The sequence below is a fragment of the Pelodiscus sinensis genome, chromosome 2, assembly GCF_052426305.1.
Source record: "Pelodiscus sinensis isolate ZL-2025 chromosome 2, ASM5242630v1, whole genome shotgun sequence".
NCBI lineage: Eukaryota > Metazoa > Chordata > Testudines > Trionychidae > Pelodiscus > Pelodiscus sinensis.
The window spans coordinates 8,532,840-8,549,891 of NC_143053.1; the positions used below are offsets into that span (position 1 = coordinate 8,532,840).

The window sequence follows — 17,052 nt, forward strand, 5'->3', positions numbered from 1 at the left end:
ACAAACCGTATAAAGTTCATGCCTAAGCATATCTCCTTGTTAAATCCATGCTGGTTTAGGCTCTTGCATGTGGACATGAATTCTGACTTAGCTGATGACCAGTATGCCAGCAGCCGAGAGAGCAAGTTTCACTCCTTCCTCACAAATAGGGTTACCAGGTAGTCAGGGGAGCGGTGCTGGCCGGAGGTGGGGGAGGTGGCAGGAAACAGAGCTAATGGGGGCAACGGGGCTGGCTGGTGGAGATGGGGGAGCTGACAGGAAGCAGAGCTGGTCGGTGGGGGGGGGGGTCAGGCGGAAGGGGGCTGGCCGCAGGATATTGGAGGAGGGCGGGGGGGGGGGCGGAGCTGGCCGGGAGAGCTCAGGAGGAGGAAGAGGGGAGAACTGGCCGCCGGAAGCAGGGCTGGCCGGGGAGGATCTGGAGCAGGAACCAACCGGCCGGCTAAGATGGGGGTGGGGGAGCGAATCAGCCAGCGGGGAGCAGGACTGACCCGGGCTGCGCAGATCCCAGGGTGCTCCCATCCTGCGCGAGTCAGTCCGGCTGCGGCTCCACTACGCTCTTGACCAGCGCACAGGAGTATGGACCGGGCTGCCCCTGCTCCTCACACGCAACCAGGGCTCCCAGCGCCGATTCCACCTCCCACCCCCTCTTCTGTCCGGTGCCCAGCCGGAAAACTAGGAAATACCGGACATTGGATTTTTTTTTACCGGGCAGAGGGCCCCAAACTGGACTGTCTGGTAGAAAACCGGCCACCTGGCCACCCTACTCATAAACCCCACACTTGTTCTTCTCTTTCTGTCCCCCTCTTTATTTTTTATAGTCTGATACTTTGAGGCTTGACAGCACAGAGTTGATTCCTAATGACAGCCCTGGGTGTGAGACGGGAAGTATCGTTTTTAGTACCGGCTGTGCTGTGGTGTTGGTTTGTTGTTGTTTTTTTAATTTTTCCTGTGGGATAACGAGAATAACATCACGATGGGGCCAGGTGCTGCTAGGCAGCAAGCTAAAGATGACAGCAGATGGCACGGGACCACGCCGCAGGATGGACGGATGCACAGACAGGGCTATGAGCTGACGGATGGCTAGAGGCTGTCATTTCTTTGCTGGATTAGAACTGCCTTATCGCATATGACAATGGCTCAGTGGCTTTGTCCCATCACTGTTCAACAGCTAAAGATGGGTTTGGTGAGGCCAGAATTACTTCCAGCTCCTTCAGCTGCAAAATGGACGCGCGTGTGTCACCCGCTTCCTTTCCCCTGCAATCTGTTGCGTAACGGTGGCAGAGTCAAGCGGGGGCCCTGATGTCCTTCCAGGTAGCGCCAATGTGGTTCCTCTAAAAGGGGAGCCCAGAGGGGGTTTAAACGAGAGATGTAAAATCCTGTTTAGTTAACCGGTTAAATGTACTGTTTATCCGGTTAACCGATTAAAGGGGGTGGGGCTGCTCCAGCCAGACTGGGCTTCTGGGAGTGGGGACGGAGTTGGGTTGGGGGCCGAGTGGGGCTGGATTCATGGCACTCCCTCTCTGCCCCCATGTGGGTGACCCATGTCCTGCTATACACACCCCAGATATTCCTCTGTACCCCCTACCAGGGCACCCCCAGACATTCCTCTGTGCCCCCCAGAGGGGTACCCTGACACATTCCTCTGCCCCCCAGAGGGGTACCTCGGCACATTCTTCTATGCACCGCTAGTGTCACCCCCCTCCAGACATTCCTCTCTGCCCCCCTAGAAGGGTATCCTGATTACATTCCTCTGTGCCCCCCTAGAATGGCTTGCTGCACAGTTTGGAGACCGCTGATCTAGGGCCTAACATTCGGAGGTGCTGGCAATTCTATGGATGTCCGTGGGAGTGGTAGGTGCCAACCTGTCGGAAAACCAGGCCGGTGATTTCCTAAGTCCCGGACCCAGAATTAATGATTCCTTCGGGAAATGTGGGTATTTTCTTCCTCTGTCTTTCTGGCTGTAAAATGGGGCTACACCCTCTCCCCCCGGGATGTGAGGCTATTGGACCGTAGTCAAAGGGTCCCTTGATCACGTGCATAGCGGGGGTGCCGTTGGCAGTGAACACACAAGGCGTCAGCGCTGCTGGAGAATGAAGTCGGTGTCGGGGAAGCCAGCACCATGCTCAGGGGTCCGGGCAAAGGGCTGCACCAAGCTGCCGCCTTCCGCCCGCTCTGGGCTGCGGCGGACGGAGGCTGCTGGGACACCAGCTGGTCTGCGAAGCGTTGAGAAGGGGAGGTGGCCCGCAGCGGGGAAGGCTCTACCGGGAGCCGTTGCTAAGTGATGTTGGAGAGCAAAGCTCTCAGCCAGCCGCTGTTGGTGCTGCAGCCGAGCGGTGCCTCACCCAGCTGCGACTCGGCAGCCAAACAGGGCGCTAGCCCTTTCTGTGTGGCTACTCACCCTCCTCTGCTTGAAGCCACGGGGTTGGCACGACTCCCTCCCCCTCCGTGAAGGCGTGGGCCGAGGTGGCTGCTCTTTTGCGCTGCAGACAGCTCTCCATCTCTGGGCACTGCTCAGCGCCTGGGGAAGCGGTTCTGTTCCCGTCCTTGGCCGGGAAGAGGCAGCCTGAGCCGAGGGGAGGGCAGGGCAGGATTGGGAGGGATAAAGGGAGCGAACTGGCCCAGCTCTGTGGAGGCGTTGGCCGCCTCCGTCCTGCTTTCCTTGTAAATCTCGACTCGCTTCTGAGTGGCGAGGGGGGTTCAGACCCAAGTTGTAGGAAAGTGGATACGCTCCCGGAGTTACACGACTGGGGGAGAGGATGGAGTGAGCACCGGGAAGGGACATCAGAAGCAACTCGGTCTCATAAATCAGCAAGGGGGGTGACTCCAGTTGGCAGCATGTGAGCTGGTTGTAGGTCAAGCTAGGACAGGGTTTAGGGAAGCAGTTTCTCAGCACAACCTTAAATGACTGCTTCTTGGAAGCGGGCAGTATGCAAGTGTGTCGTGGTGTGCCGCAGCGGCCAGAGGTCCCCTCGTGAGAGCAGAGCCCTGCTGTGCAGAACCCCGGGCGTGTGCATGGTGAGAGAGGGGCCCTGCATCGTGATTCGAAGAGACAGAGGGGAAAGAGGGGGAGATCCAGGGGGAAAGAAAGGAAAGAGGACTGCGTTGTACAGTTGGGAGTGGAGTCAGAGCAGGAGCGATTTGCCAGTCAGAGAACATGTGGTAGAGCCTGGTCTCAAACCCAGATCTCTCGTGTCTTCGTGGAGTGCAATGGTGGGCAACCTGCGGCCCACAGACCTCCCCCGTCTAGCCCCCAACTCACCTCTTGTGCATGATCGCTGGAGCCCTGCTCTTCCTTCTCCTCCCCCTCCCTCCCAGCACTTTTGGAGCACCGCAAATCCGCTGAGTCACGCTCTGTCCCTGCTCCTCCCACTCCCTCCCAGAGCTGGATCACTGCGAATTAGTTGCCCATGAGGCACATGAGGCAGGCAGGGGGCCTGCGGGCTGCAGGTGGAACCCCAGTGGAAATACAGGCCACAGGATGCTCTCGACGGGTCATGCGGCCCGCTCCCCAGTGCTGTTTGCGTGTCACTGATGTAGTGCCTTAAATACAAGTAGGGATGTAAAATCCCATTTAGTTGGTTAGTCCGTTAAATGTAATATTTAACCAGTTAATCAATTAAAGGGGTGGCAAGCTGGAGCGGCCCCCCCTGTCCCTATGAACAGGGGCTGCTCCGGCCAGGCGGAAGCGCCCCTGCACGTGTACCGGGCTCACCGCAGGTGGAGCCTTTTCCGGCTGGACTGGAGCTACCCCTCTCCACAGTGGGCAGGCAGCTGCTCCAGCCCCCACTGGTTAACATCCCCCGTTAAGGGTGATGCTTACCGGTTAACCATTCTCACCCCTAAATACTGGCCCATCCCTTTCTCGGTTGTATCCTGAGTCACAAACGTGCCTCGTTTGGCTCAAGATAGTCCTGAAGCACTAAGCAACTAACTTGGACCACCACCTAATGAACCCCAGCATCCTTTGAGGAAGGATGCTCCTGGAAACTGCCCCTTGACCATATAACTTTCAAAAGGAAGATTTTAAAGCAGGAAGCGAGTTACAAAGGATCCAAACTGCGGAAATGAAAATCCTTGGGCTCGACATAGCATGAGTGCGACACTGCTAGTCTCACAGGTCATGCATGTCCCTAACAGAAAAGGAAGCAAAATGGAGAGGGAAAATAGAGTTGGGTTAGAGGCCAAGATTTCAGAGACTGTTTAAGCCAGACAGCTATCCTTCGGGAGCGAAAAATCCAGCCCACGCAAAGCCATAGAAAGGAACTTAAACTGTGATAGATGCCATGTAAGATGAGAATTAAGGAGTGTGAAGAGCAAATAGCCAGAAGGCATTGCAAATAAAAGAACGAGAAATCCCCTACGTGTGTCAGACGCTGGAAGCCTGCAAAATAATCAGAGGTTCAGTGGGGTGGCATGAAGGGAGTGAATAAAGGCTGCGTGAAATGGAATATTTCTTTGCCTGGGTTGTCCCCCACCAGGGACAACACCCAGGAATTCAAGGGCTGGGCAGGATTCGTTTTCCCTCTCTCTTTAAAGGGCCTCAGCGTTAGCCTCTCGTCTGTAAGCAAACAAAACAAAGAAAACAGTTTGCCGGAGAGCATGCCAGCGACTTTCTCTTGGGAAACATTTGTTCTTCGGGTTCTTGGCTTCCTTCTTTTCGACCACACTTATCTGGAGCCCAGTGTTCTTGGCATGAACCAAAAAGCCAAGCGACATCTGATCCCCCTAAAAGATCTATTTCTGGGGAGAAAAAAAAACCCCACCACCCATATCTCTTACGTGACTTCCCTGGCTGCAGGCTGGCCAGCGAGGGTGCACAGTGGGCGGAGGAGGGGGGTGGAGCAGAGACACTTGTCCAATATCTGAAACGCTAACGTTCAGAAATGCCACTGGGCTGAGAACTGGCGATCACGGCGCCACTCTAGACCACCGCGTGTGCTGACGATCGTGCAGGAATGAGAAGGGGTAAATGAGATGGTCTGTGTGTGGAATTCTTGGCTACTCTGTAGCCCAGACCGGCTGCAACTGGCAGGTCTCCTATCCACCACCTTTAAATGTCAATAACGCACCTTTTCAGAGCTATCCAGTTGCTCTCGTTCCACATTGCTCCAGCTGGGCTATTTTAAGGAATAGGCCGTGAGTAGGGGGCAGCCTTTGGGGGCAGGGTTGTAGAAATGTCTCCTTCGAGAGGAAATGTGCTTAATTCCTCCGCTGCAGGTGTGAGATTCTGGGAGCAGGTCCGGTCCGATGGACAAGAAATTGTATTTCCTTTACCTTCTAGCTCAGGGGTGGGCAAAGGGGCCTCCATGGGCCGGATCCAGCCAGTCAAACAGGTTGGTCAAGCAAAGAGGTCACGTTGGTCAAGCAAAGGGGCCTCCGTGGGCAGATCTGGCCAGTCCAGCAGGTTGGTCAAACAAAGGGGTCATGTTGGTCAAGCAAAGGGGCCTCCGTGGGCAGATCTGGCCAGTCCAGCAGGTTGGTCAAGCAAAGGGGTCACGTTGGTCAAGCAAAGGGGCCTCCGTGGGCAGATCTGGCCAGTCAAGCAGGTTGGTCAAGCAAAGGGGTCAAGTTGGTCAAGCAAAGGGGCCTCCATGGGCAGATCTGGCCAGTCAAGCAGGTTGGTCAAGCAAAGGGGCCTCCGTGGGCCGGGGCCGGCCAGTCAAGCAGGTTGATTCAGCCCGTGGAGATCCTGCCGTTCTCCTGTCCCCAGGCCATGATTGGCCTAGGGGCGGGGGAAGCATGCAGAGTCTCTTCTTGCCCTGCAAGGTGAGCGTGGCACCTAGAGTGAAAATGCCGTGTGCTCCTTGCAGGGCGGGAGCAGGAAGTGTGTGAGGTCTCCTCCCGTTCTGCAAGGGGCACACAGCGCTTTCACTCTAAACACCCCTTGCAGGGCAGGGGCAAGGTGGGAGGAGACTTTGCGTACTCCTGCCACCCCCAAGCCCTGATTGGCCTGAGGTAGGGGGCAGCTTGCGAAATCTCCTCCTGCCCTGCAAGGGGGCAGGTGCCTAGAGGGAGCCGTCAACTGTTCAGAACAGCTGGCAGCTCTTTCTGGGCATGTGGAGGACGTGGGCAAAGATTTCATGTGTTCCCCCAAACCCAGGCCAATCGAGGGTTTGTGGGAGGGGGAGCATGGACGTGTCCCGGCCCCGCCCCTTCCAGGGCAGCCTGGGGCCACTCAAGCCGGCTTCCAGTGCACATCCGCTGCTGCCCCGCAATGCTAGCTCTGTATCAGGTGGCAGCAGGTTCCCCAGGAGCTGGTGCGTGTTGGGAGCCCACTTCTAAGCCGGCCTTCTGGCCTCCCTTCCAGGGAGCTCCCGGCCTTCTGGCCTCCCTTCCAGGGAGCCGGCTGCCGCCTCTGACACAGGCCGTTACAGCACTGTCACTTGCTGCCTGGAGGGTGGTTTTTCACACTGCTGAGGCAGGAAGTTACAGCACTGTGTAGATTTAGCCGAAGATAACTCCAGGCATGGCCTTGGGCCAGACATGTTGAATGGGGGTTGTTGAAGTTGGAGTCTGAATTGCTGACTCGATTTTCGAAGGTATGCAGTACCCGTAGCTAGGGAATTTCCATCGATTAGTCAATAAAGGGGGAAACTGCAGAGGTGCGGCGGAGTAGATCGGGCGCGAGCCAGGAGAAAGCTTTCCCGGTTCATGCTCAGTCCCAGTCACTGCGCCTCTGCTTTTGAAATGTGTTAAGGGCCGCCAGACTCGTAATACATTTCAAAGGCACAACGTCTGGGACTGGGTGCAAGTCGGGACAGCTAATTCCCCGCTGCGCCTCTGACTCCCCAGTTCCCCTCCCCCCTGCGGGGAAAGCTCCCTCCTCCCCCAGCACTGGCTCCTGCCTCCCCCCCACCCTGATGGAGGCAGCAAGACGGGGAGAAAGCAACTAGTCGCGTAGTGACTAGTAGGATATGCTCATGCTGATCAGGTAGTCAGCTACTCGACTGGTCGCTTACATCCTTATCCCCAGCTTTCCCAGAGCTCAGAGGGAGCTGTAGGGACTCAACACTTTAAAATCAGGACCCAAATGTCTGCCCTGCCGGGTAAAATGTGGGTGTGTTTCTACCGCTCAGAGATGCTGTCCCAGTGCTTGTGTGGGGGCTTAAAGTACTTACCTGGATAGTGCTATGTAATTGCAAACTATTCATTCAGATATGGGTCAAGGTACCTCTTCTAGCAGCACTGAGTTCCAGGTTCGCCAATCACCATAGGAAGTAGAACTAATAGTGCTGCTTAGCTCTTTATATAGCCCATCTCAGCAGTAAATCTACGAGTATGATGCAAAGGAAACGGTATCGTATCTCGGTTTTATGGGGCGAGAGAAGCTGAGGCACGGAAATAACATGACCTATGAGCCCATCGAGCAGGCCAACAGCAGAGTTAGGGATAGATCCCGGATCTTCTGAGTCCCAGGTCGATGCTGTATCCACTAGACGACGCTGCTCTGAAGAGAAACCACAAGTCACCTTGGTTTTATATACGGTAGCCGTTGTAGATTATACGTCAGAGCTTTTCAAAGCACTTTGGGAAGCCCAAGGATAAACACCAGTAGTGTGGTAACACTGAAGGGGAATGCAGCAGCTGCTGAGCGCTCGAAAAGCGCTCGGCGGTAGCTGATGAATGGACATGCAGCCTTGATAATAAATAGGGAGATTTATGTGAAGCATGCTACTTAACACTTTGTCAACAAACAGATCATCTTTTTGCAGCAAAGCACTCTCTGGAGGGAGTAAATAAAGACTATGAACTGGCAGCTCTTCCAGAGCAAGGACTGGGCCCTGGAGACTCTGCGTACTGCTCTTAATGCTTGGGATAAAATCCGAATTAGCTTCTGATGATTTAGGTGTCTGAGTTGTGTCTTGGCAATATTGCGATGGCATTGGAATGCGTAACACAAGCATCAGGGATCTCAGTGTTTTCTTACTGATTCCTCATTCAGGGCCTTCCTTTAGAAAGCTTTGCTGGTCCTAAAAGCAGTTGGTCTTCCAAAGTGCTTTGAATGTGGATGTGTTGTGACGTGTCCGACGCTACAACGCCTGCCAGGCTTGTACGGCTTACTTCCTTCTCACCCCGCTATAATTCTGGTGTCACTTTAGAAACTGAAGCGCTTGCTGTCTCACAGTTGGGGATGAAGCATTTCAACAGGCGAAACGTTTAATGATCTTTCTAGCTCCAGAGGTGGTTGGGGTAGCAGCCTCTAAAACAAGATTGGTGTATTCAGACTGTGAGCGGCTCCTTGTCTTTCATGCGTCTTTCACAGTCTGGAGAACCCAGTGGCAGTTGAGTGACTAGATGGATGTGGGTTGTAAAGACGGTAACCCCAGGACATGATTTTGGTGGCCTGTTGGTGTGGATCCCGCCCAAGAGGGGAAGAATCGCTAGAGTAAATAGTGGTGAGAAACCCTAGTGGTTCATGGCTGAATATTTGTACATTTTTGGAGCACTTCTGTGTCTGGAGTGAAGCTATTTCAGATTTTACCCCAAGCATGAAGACCGGAACACAGAAATGCAGAAATTAAAGATACTTTCAAAATCTCTCTGTATATTAAAAAAATATTTTCCTGTGGGACAACAGAGAAACGTCGTGCATCACTCCGTCCCGTAGCCCCTCCCTCCACTCTCAGCCCCGTGGCCTCCCCCTTCCCACGTGCTGGGGGCGGAAAGCCTCGAATCAAGTGGCTTGACCCTTTCCCCCATGCGCAGGGGGCCTCACCCCAGCCTGGCCCAACCCCTCGGGGGAGGGAGGGAGAGCAGGGCCTGGCCGTGGCCTTGGCTTGGGTGGGAGGTGGGTCGGGGGGAGAGAAAGGACCCAGGCTGGCTGGGGGCAGAGGGGACAGAAGAGGCAGAGATTGGCGTGGTGAAGGGGGAGGGAAAAGGGGTCTGGGCAGGGGAGCGAGAAGAGACCCGGACTGGCATGGGGGGGGAGGGAGGGAGAAGGGGGCTGGGCTGGGTGGGGGGAGGAAGAAGGGGCCCAGGCTGGCATGGTAGTGGGGGTGGAAGAAGGAGAAGGGGTGGCGGGGGAGGAGTAAGGGCCAGGATGGTGCAGCCGGGATAGAAGGTGAGGGGGAGGGAGAAGGGATGCAGGCTGGTGTGGCTGGGCTAGGTGTGGGGGTGGAAGGAGAAGAGGGCCAGGCAGGCATTGTAGGAGCAGTGGGGATGGGGGGGGGGGAGGAGAAGGGGCCCGGGCTGGCGCAGCAGGGGTAGGAGGTGAGGGGGAAGGAGAAGGGGCCCAGGCTGGCATGGCTGCAACCTGGCCCCTTAGTGACTTCAAAAATGAAACGTCACCAGATTCAACCGGGACAGAAACAAGTCTCAGACATCAAATCAAAGTAAACGCCATCACCTAGGATTGTATAGCGTGAAGTAGGGATGCTAAATGTCGGTTAATTGAATAGTCAATTAAACTCATGAATTCTTATCGCTTACTCAACTATTCTATAGTCTATAGCCACTGCAATCCAGCCCCACTCCCACGGAGCCCCCTGCCGCTACGCTGTGCTGCTGGCCAGCCTGCGAGAAAATGGACTGGCAGCAGGGGGAGAGGAGGGAAATGAGTGAAGTCTATAGCATTGACCTATAAGCTTTTGTTTATCGGTTAATCGGTTAATTGACTACTAGACTATTTCATCCCTAGCCTGAAGAAAAATTCAGCTTTGTTTGCAAATGTCTGTTTTCCATCTCAGTTATGAAACAGACATACAGACCAGTGGAGACTGAGAGAAAAACGTTCATGGCTTATTTTAGTTCTTGGTGATGATAGCTTTTGTTCTTAACAGAATGTATGTATTCATTTGCACTCTTCACTCAGAATCTTTTTTTAACCTTGATCAGTTACAAGTCCTGGCTTCTGTGTATAGCAAGGCTCCATTTATAGTGATGTCAAGTCCCCCAATAGAAAGGCTTACGTAGTTTTCATGGTGGCAGATTGAAGCTTTCCAAACAGAGACTGTCACTATGCAGTAATTCTCCTTTGGAATTTGCAAAGAGCAAACCCCAGAGTCTTAGAAATTAATTATCACAATGTGAAGAGATGTGGAATGAAAACAGTGAATTTCTCATAGAATACCAGGATGTGTGTGTTCTTGCAGCTCTTCAGTATGCTCTCATGGAGCGCTGATGCTAAGACAGGAGTAGCATATAACCAGCTGGCAACACAAATATTGGTGAATCATAGAAATCAGCCCTTATTGGTAGCTTAGGCCACATTTGCCTGCCAACATATGTGTTTTCAGAAACCAGAGTCCTTGGTGATGTTAGAGACAGTATGCTCAAATCAGAACATTGTATCTCAAGGATGAGTGCGTGACCTTGTAGAAAAATGGTATCCAAAGCCCATCGTTGCTATCATAAAAAAAACCCCTCTAATCATTAGGTGTAACAGTAATTTAATTTTGTCCGGATATGGCACCTTGTATCCAGGGTTTTCCAAGTTCATTCCAAACATGAATATAGCCTTGATGCCTCCCTGTGAAGTCAGACCACGTCATCTCCATTTTTGCAGATGAGAAAACTTGGAAGTGAAGTGACTTGTCTGGAAAGTGTGTGGTAGAAGTTGGAATGGGAAAGTGGCGGTGAACAGGATAGAGTGGAAGGAGGTGCTCTCGTGTGAGGAATGGAAAAGTTTGGTATTGCTCGCTTTAGAAAGTAGCTGGCTAAGAAGGGGCATGATTCTATAGACAGTGTAGCACAGGGAAGGTAAACTGTGAACTTCAATTCTCCGTCTTGTGACACAAGAACTGAACTGGGTATTCAGTGAAACTAAAAGGTGGGCGATTGAGCACCAATGAGAGGAAATGCACCGTGGAACAAGATGTTCATTCCAAAAGCTTAGAGATATAAAAAGGGGCCAGGATATTTACATGGATAATGGAAGCTAGAGTTGTTATAATTAATCCTAGCATTTTGGAAGGGACGTTTAACCTCATGCTACAGAGTTTGAACCAATATTGAACTATTCGAGATCAGGAGACCACCTAATGAGGAGGTCAGATTATCCCATCGCGTCTACCTATATACCAGGTTACTTGCCCCTTCTTCTGCAGCCTGTGAGGCTGGCCACTGTCCGAAACAGATATTGGATTAGATGGAGTACGGATCCAGTCGAGCAGTTCCCATGTAGAGCTAAGGGTACGTCTAGACTGCAAGACTATTTCGGAATACTGGAGGTATCCCGAAATAGCTGCCCCACATCCCAGGAACGCGTCCGCTATTGTGAAATAATTTTCAAAATAACACACACGTTATTTCGACATCCCTGTAAACCTTGTTCCACGAGGAATAAGGAATGTTTCGAAATAGCCAATTTTGAAATAAAATCGAAATAAGATGCATTGTATTTTGATTTGAGAGTGCAGTCTAGACATACCTAAGTCCCAATCCTGTGCTTTAGCCATGAGACCATCCTTTGCCTCTTGAAACTTAGCCCCATTTGGGCTGTGCCGGCGGGCTGTTCCAGCACAGAGGGAATATGTACTAAGCATGTGCTGTACTCTAGCTCCTAGTCTAAAAAAAGAGCAACTGGGCCTGGTTGTAGTGTGCTCAGATATGAGAAACTCTATTTATAGTCAAATTCCGAACACTCCCATTGCTAGCAGCATGGTAGTAAACCTGTGCGGTGCAGGGGAAATTATTCTGGTCACGCTGTCACTCTAGCTTTCAATGTGACTGAAATCTGGATTTGTCTCTGTTAAGAGTTTGATCGCGCTGTGATCCTCCTTCAAATCCCTTCTTACGACTCATTTCTACTGTGATGCCTACAAACTGCGGCCAGCTGATAACAGAAAGTCAGGTGGTTACGGCTTTCGATAACACATGCCCCAGTGCATGCGCACACGCACCCTACAGACTTTGCGAATGCACCCTGGTTCTTTAAAAGCATGCCCGGGTTTCTGCCAGGCTGTCCCCTCTCCCTGCTTGTTCCACACTCTCATTTTTTCATAAATAAAATAGCAGGCTGGGATTTCAAGAGAGCTCAAATCCAAATCCCATTGGCATTTCCTTGGAATGTCAGCGCTGGTGACACCTTTTGAAAAATCCACGCTGTACATTCTTTGGTTAGGGCCTGTTTTTACTAGGTGCATGTGTAGCACCTGGCATGGTGTAGCCATCCTCTGGATGCTAGTAGGATGCAAATAATCATCTATTAATAAGAAGACGACTCTTGATATTAACCGCCATCAATAACAATTGCACTTGCCTGTTCATAGTCAGTATTCTTCTACATGGTGGCCAGCTCCTCGCTTGTTCTCTCTCTCCCCTCCTCCCCATGCAGTGGCCACAAAAAGGCTGAATATATTTCTCTCCTTTTCCTAAGAGCAGGGAGCGAGTGCAAATGACCAGCTTTGTCTCTCTGTGTGAACGCCCCTCCCCCCCAAAAACCCTTTGTAGCCTTTTACCGCTTTGTTTTCGGCCAGTCCAAACACATTCAGCAGATGCAGGGTTTTAAATATAGAAAGCAGGTGTCTGCTGCAGCGACAGAGAAGTGCCCGTTGCTTATCTGAAGTGCAGAGGGGCTTTCACCGGATGCTCCTTTCAAAACAAGCCCGTCAAAGCTGCTGCATCCTGACGGGGGATTCAGGCGAGCCTGGGTGAGGTGACAGGTTATTAATAGCCCTCAGCCGTGCTACTCAGCTACTTCACTTCCCGAGAGGGCAGCGGGGTGCGGGGGTCTGCTCCTCACCCGGTCGCTTCCTCCGGGAAGGTTTTAAAAGGAGAGGAGAAGAGAATAACATAGCACTTCGGCTGCAGGGCGCTGTGTCCGTCTCCTCACCTCCAGCGCGCAAGGAAGGACTTTATCATCCTGACCGCAAGCGCTAGCTGGCTAGCCTCCTCCCTTTGAGTAGATACCAGATGCATTTCCAGCTGCTGAGTTCCCCACGGCGAGTGCAGGCAAGGCATCTCTCGATGCACCAGGCTTAAGGCAGTAGGGGGACCCCTACAGCCTAGAAATTCAGCTTCTCTGAGCCCCGCTGGTGCTGTGGGGCATCACTCGGATGTGAGGTGAGTTGCGTCTCCGCTTGCTTCAGGCCATGAGGTGGGAAGCAGTAGCTACGCGCGAGTCTCCTGGCGCTTCCTGGAAAGCGCGGCTGATTTACTCAGGCTGCGGGCTTTCAGATAGAAACGGCGGAGTGACTTGGGTCCTCTGCATTTCTTGAGGAGGTCTCCGTAGGGATATTACAAAGTGGTTAAGTAGGTAAGCGTGGCACCGTTGAAAATCTCAGCTGCAGGCTCTGTAGTACAAAGCGTATAGTGGAGAGCCTACAACGCAGCCGGCTCCCCCGGGAGCGGAGCCAGCCGCCGGTGTGTGCCAGAGTCCGGCTCCTGGCTGCCGGTCCCACTCCTGGGGTCCCGGCTGTGCTGTGGGCTCGGCACTATACGCTTTATACTACAGAGCCCGCAGTGAGGGGTGGCAGCCAGTGCCTGGGAGCAGGTGCGCACCCAAAGCTGGCTTTTAAGCTGTCTCTCAGCGCGTCCCGCTCCGAGGGAGCCAGCTGCCGCCCCTCACTACAGACTCGGATACAAAATCGTCCCCTCTCCCGCATTGGTTGGAGATGCATGGGCTGCACTGTCGTTCTGAAATCTGTCAGGGGGCCTCAATATGTTAGAGGGAGATCTCCCAAGATGTAACGTGAGGGCACAGTCTCTCTGGCGAGGCTCTTTTCTGTAGTAAGCAGGGAAAGAGTTCTGTTAAGTAGCACGGAGCGTTGATTTGTTATTTGTTGTTTGGGGTTTTTTTAATGTCAGTCACTGGGTGTCCTTTCAGGGTGCAAATGGAATGTGTTCTTAGCTTACGTGGCTGCCCTATAGATTCTAGCTTCTCCCCATCCTAAATTGGTCTAGGCAGCAGCAATGCTTTTCCTCTGCCGACATGCGGTTCCTCTGTGCCAGGTTAGGAAAATTTGGAAAACTAGCCGGACAAAGGGAGACCGCCTTCTGTTCCTCCAAACGGGGATCTCCAGGGAGCAAGAGGATAGCCTGCACATGTCACCTAACTTTGCACTGATAAGTTCGGACATGGGATCATTGATGGCGCAGGAATGTTTCCGGCTGCTGAAAGTTCTCATGGAGCGTGGTATCCAGTTGGTCTTGTCTGGTTTGCACATGCTGCGCTTGGAGGGTAAACCCCCCAACAACCTTAAGTTTGTGCCAAGGAATTCTCACAAACCAGATTTTCCAGGCAGGGAACCAGATTTCCACTGAGGGTTTGTGGCGAGTGCCTGAGAGAAACTTTGTGGCCCATTGGTCTGGGAGAGGAGTCGGGGGTGGAGGGTTCTGCTCCCTTCAGTGCCTCCGACTTGCTGTGTGGAAATTGGCCATTAGTTAACCCGAGTCTGTTATCCCCATTTCACAGATTGGTAAATCCTTCCTCAGCTCATAGGAGCTGTGTCATGAGCTGTCAGTCGGGATGTGGGCAGTGTCTTAAACATGCCGAGTGCTGCATACGCACAACACGGTTTTATAGGCCCACGTTGCCTAACGTCATGGTGCAATGCCAAATGTCAGAGGGTTTTCAAGGCAAGGCAGGGCAAGGATCTCCTTATGTTGTGTCATCACACTGTGGAGGCGGGACGAGCTGCGAGGCACACCCGCCAACCCCAGAAGTTGCTTGCCCTGAGGTTCCCCTCCTTGGGAGGGGATCTGTCCAATTATGATTCATCAGCAAAGATCCTTTGCTATTGTGTCTCCATCTGGGAGAACTCCAGCTCAAGTAGAGACTCCCTCTCACAGTGTGTGGAAAAACATTGCCTTTCAGTTCCCTCCCCCGCTTCCCCCCACGCTCATTTGTACGTGTCGCCCTTTCCAGCGCTGCTGCCCTGTGTCCCTTCTGGAGGAGTGGCTGGTGGCTATTTCCGTGCACAGGGCTCACAGGCGGTGGCATTCTTAGGAGCTCAGGGGAGGAGGAAAATCTGCTGTCTCTCCGTGTCTTGTTTATTTTTCTGCCCTCTTGAGGCTTCCTAGGCTGGTGTGTGGGTGGGGTACTGGGGAGCCCGGCGAGGATACTTCCTACCGTGGAGAACCACAGCAGTTTTCAAAGGGCTGTTGTTGAAGCTGGAAGTCTGTTTGGATTTCGGGACCTGGGATGAGGCCCATGAGTGGGAAAAATTGGCCCTGGCTGCGTCGACACAGAGTCTAAATAGGAAAGGAGGGATTAGGACTTCAGAAGTCCAACTGACTGATTTTTTTTTTTCTAGAGAGCTTAGATTTCCAGACCCGTTCGTCTCCCAACATGCAGAGCTGTCTCGACAGTTTGGCCCAGTGTTTCCTCTTACCTCTTTCCAGCCACGTGTGGATTGTTTCCATCCCGGTGCAGAATAATTTTTATGTGCACCAAGGCACGTATGAATGAGCACCACCAGTAGAAACAAAACACCTCGCTGTGGGTGCTTTGCTAATCAGGTGGGCGGCTGCCCAAGCGCACAGCTAAACACGGATCTGGCCCTTCATCTTTCTGGGCTTGGGTTTCCCCTCTGTAAAATGGGGTGATTGTACTTCCTTGCTCCCTCTTGCCCCAGCCTTCCTCTTGTCCCCTTTGTCTCTGAAGGTGGAGATGGGCTGTTAATGTGGGTTTACACTGTGCCTAGCCCTGGTTTTGCTGGGGCATTAGCACCATCCCTCCCGTAGCGTTAAGGGGAGAGGACGGCGCTGAGTTTAAGTTGCTGGTGGCAGCCTCCTCCCTCAGGTGTTCTGCGGTGTGCTGTGCCAGTTCCCGTGGCTTTTTGTGCCGCGTCTACACCAAGAGCACAAGACGAAGAGGCTGCTCTGCTCTGCCGCCTCCCATTTCAGTTCCTTATGGGCTTATGTTCTATTTTGAGTCTCCGGCCAAAGCCGCCTGTGATCTGGGAAGGTGAGGCTTTCAAATCCATCGTCTGCTAGTGGCTGACTGGGATGATGCCATGGGGGCGGGGAGGTTGTGCCTTGGATTGGGGTGGTGGGAAGGGTTTCCTCCTGCCAGGCAGGTTGCAGAGCCTCATGTCCTAGAAAGTAGTGGGGAGTTCCTCTGTTTTTCCCACATTCACAATCTCCCGACCAGTCACAATTGTTCCACGTGGAATAGACACCAGGGGTGTGTCCAGGTTCAGGGCTGTTGCACGGAAGTGGCTTGAATGAGGGGCCATTGAAGGTGGGTGGTTTTTAATAGTGTGTTTCACTGGATCCGGTTTCTCTCTCCCTGAAATGTGTCTGACTCAAGAGGTCAAAGCACGGGGGCTTTTGCCAGTTCCCTTGGGCGGCGACTCTTTCACAGCCAGAAATTCCCCCGTGGAAGGGATCTGTAGCTCTGTTTTTCTTCTCCTTCTGCGTCTCCCATTGCTGTTCACTGTACCGCCCTATCGATTTTACAGCTGTCAGATACAACCCGTGTGCAGCTGTTCCAGGGTACCTTTTACCGTGTACCCCTAGGCGCTTGAAGCTGATTGGAGAGGTCTGATCCGTTCCTATTCTCGAAGCCACCTGCATCCATCACATACATGCTGTGACGGCCTGTCGGGGAGCCCCCGTCCCTACACCCCATCCCCAGCCAAATGTGATTGTCAGCTGGCAGGTAGAACAGAAGGTTTGTTGGTTCACAGAGACTCAGCATAGCTTAGGTTAGCACAGGAGCCAGGGTGGGCAGACTTATTCTTCTTGGGGGAGAAGAGGTAAGGCTCCTGGGTCCTGAACTCCCCTTTCCTGCTCCCAGTCTGCTCTCTTCATCCTACCCAGGGGAGACTAACTCAACCCCCCAGCCACGGCTCACTTGCCCCAGGCAACCCCGCCTCCTCCATTGTCCTCCTTCCAGGTCCAAGGTACTATGTTCTGTCACCTGGGCCTCAATGAGTCACACTCCTCTCCCCTCCCTCATCATCTAATAAACCATCTTGTTAGTCTTTAAAGTGCTACATAGTCCTGTATTTTGTTTCTCCTCGTGCAGCTACTGCTGCAGAGCCTGGGGAAACTGAGGCACGCACACACCCGCCCACCGCGTCACTACAGAGCAGCATAGGGCATCACACCCAGCACAACACAGCAACCAGTGAATGCAAAAGCTGAGGGGATCCAGGGCCACACGCG

General features: G+C 53.0%; 1 protein-coding gene across 8 annotated transcripts in view; it reads left to right on the top strand.

Annotated features, from left to right (window-relative positions):
• Positions 1-17,052, top strand: part of PTP4A3 (protein tyrosine phosphatase 4A3) — a 170,086-nt gene that overhangs the window by 96,703 nt on the left and 56,331 nt on the right. The window contains exon 1 of one of the 8 annotated variants that reach the window (XM_006125627.5): positions 12,617-13,002. The exons of the other annotated variants lie outside the window; for them this stretch is intronic. The gene's annotated coding sequence lies outside the window, so the exon portion shown is untranslated. Of the gene's footprint in view, positions 1-12,616; positions 13,003-17,052 lie in introns of those variants that run through there. 8 annotated transcript variants of the gene reach the window in all.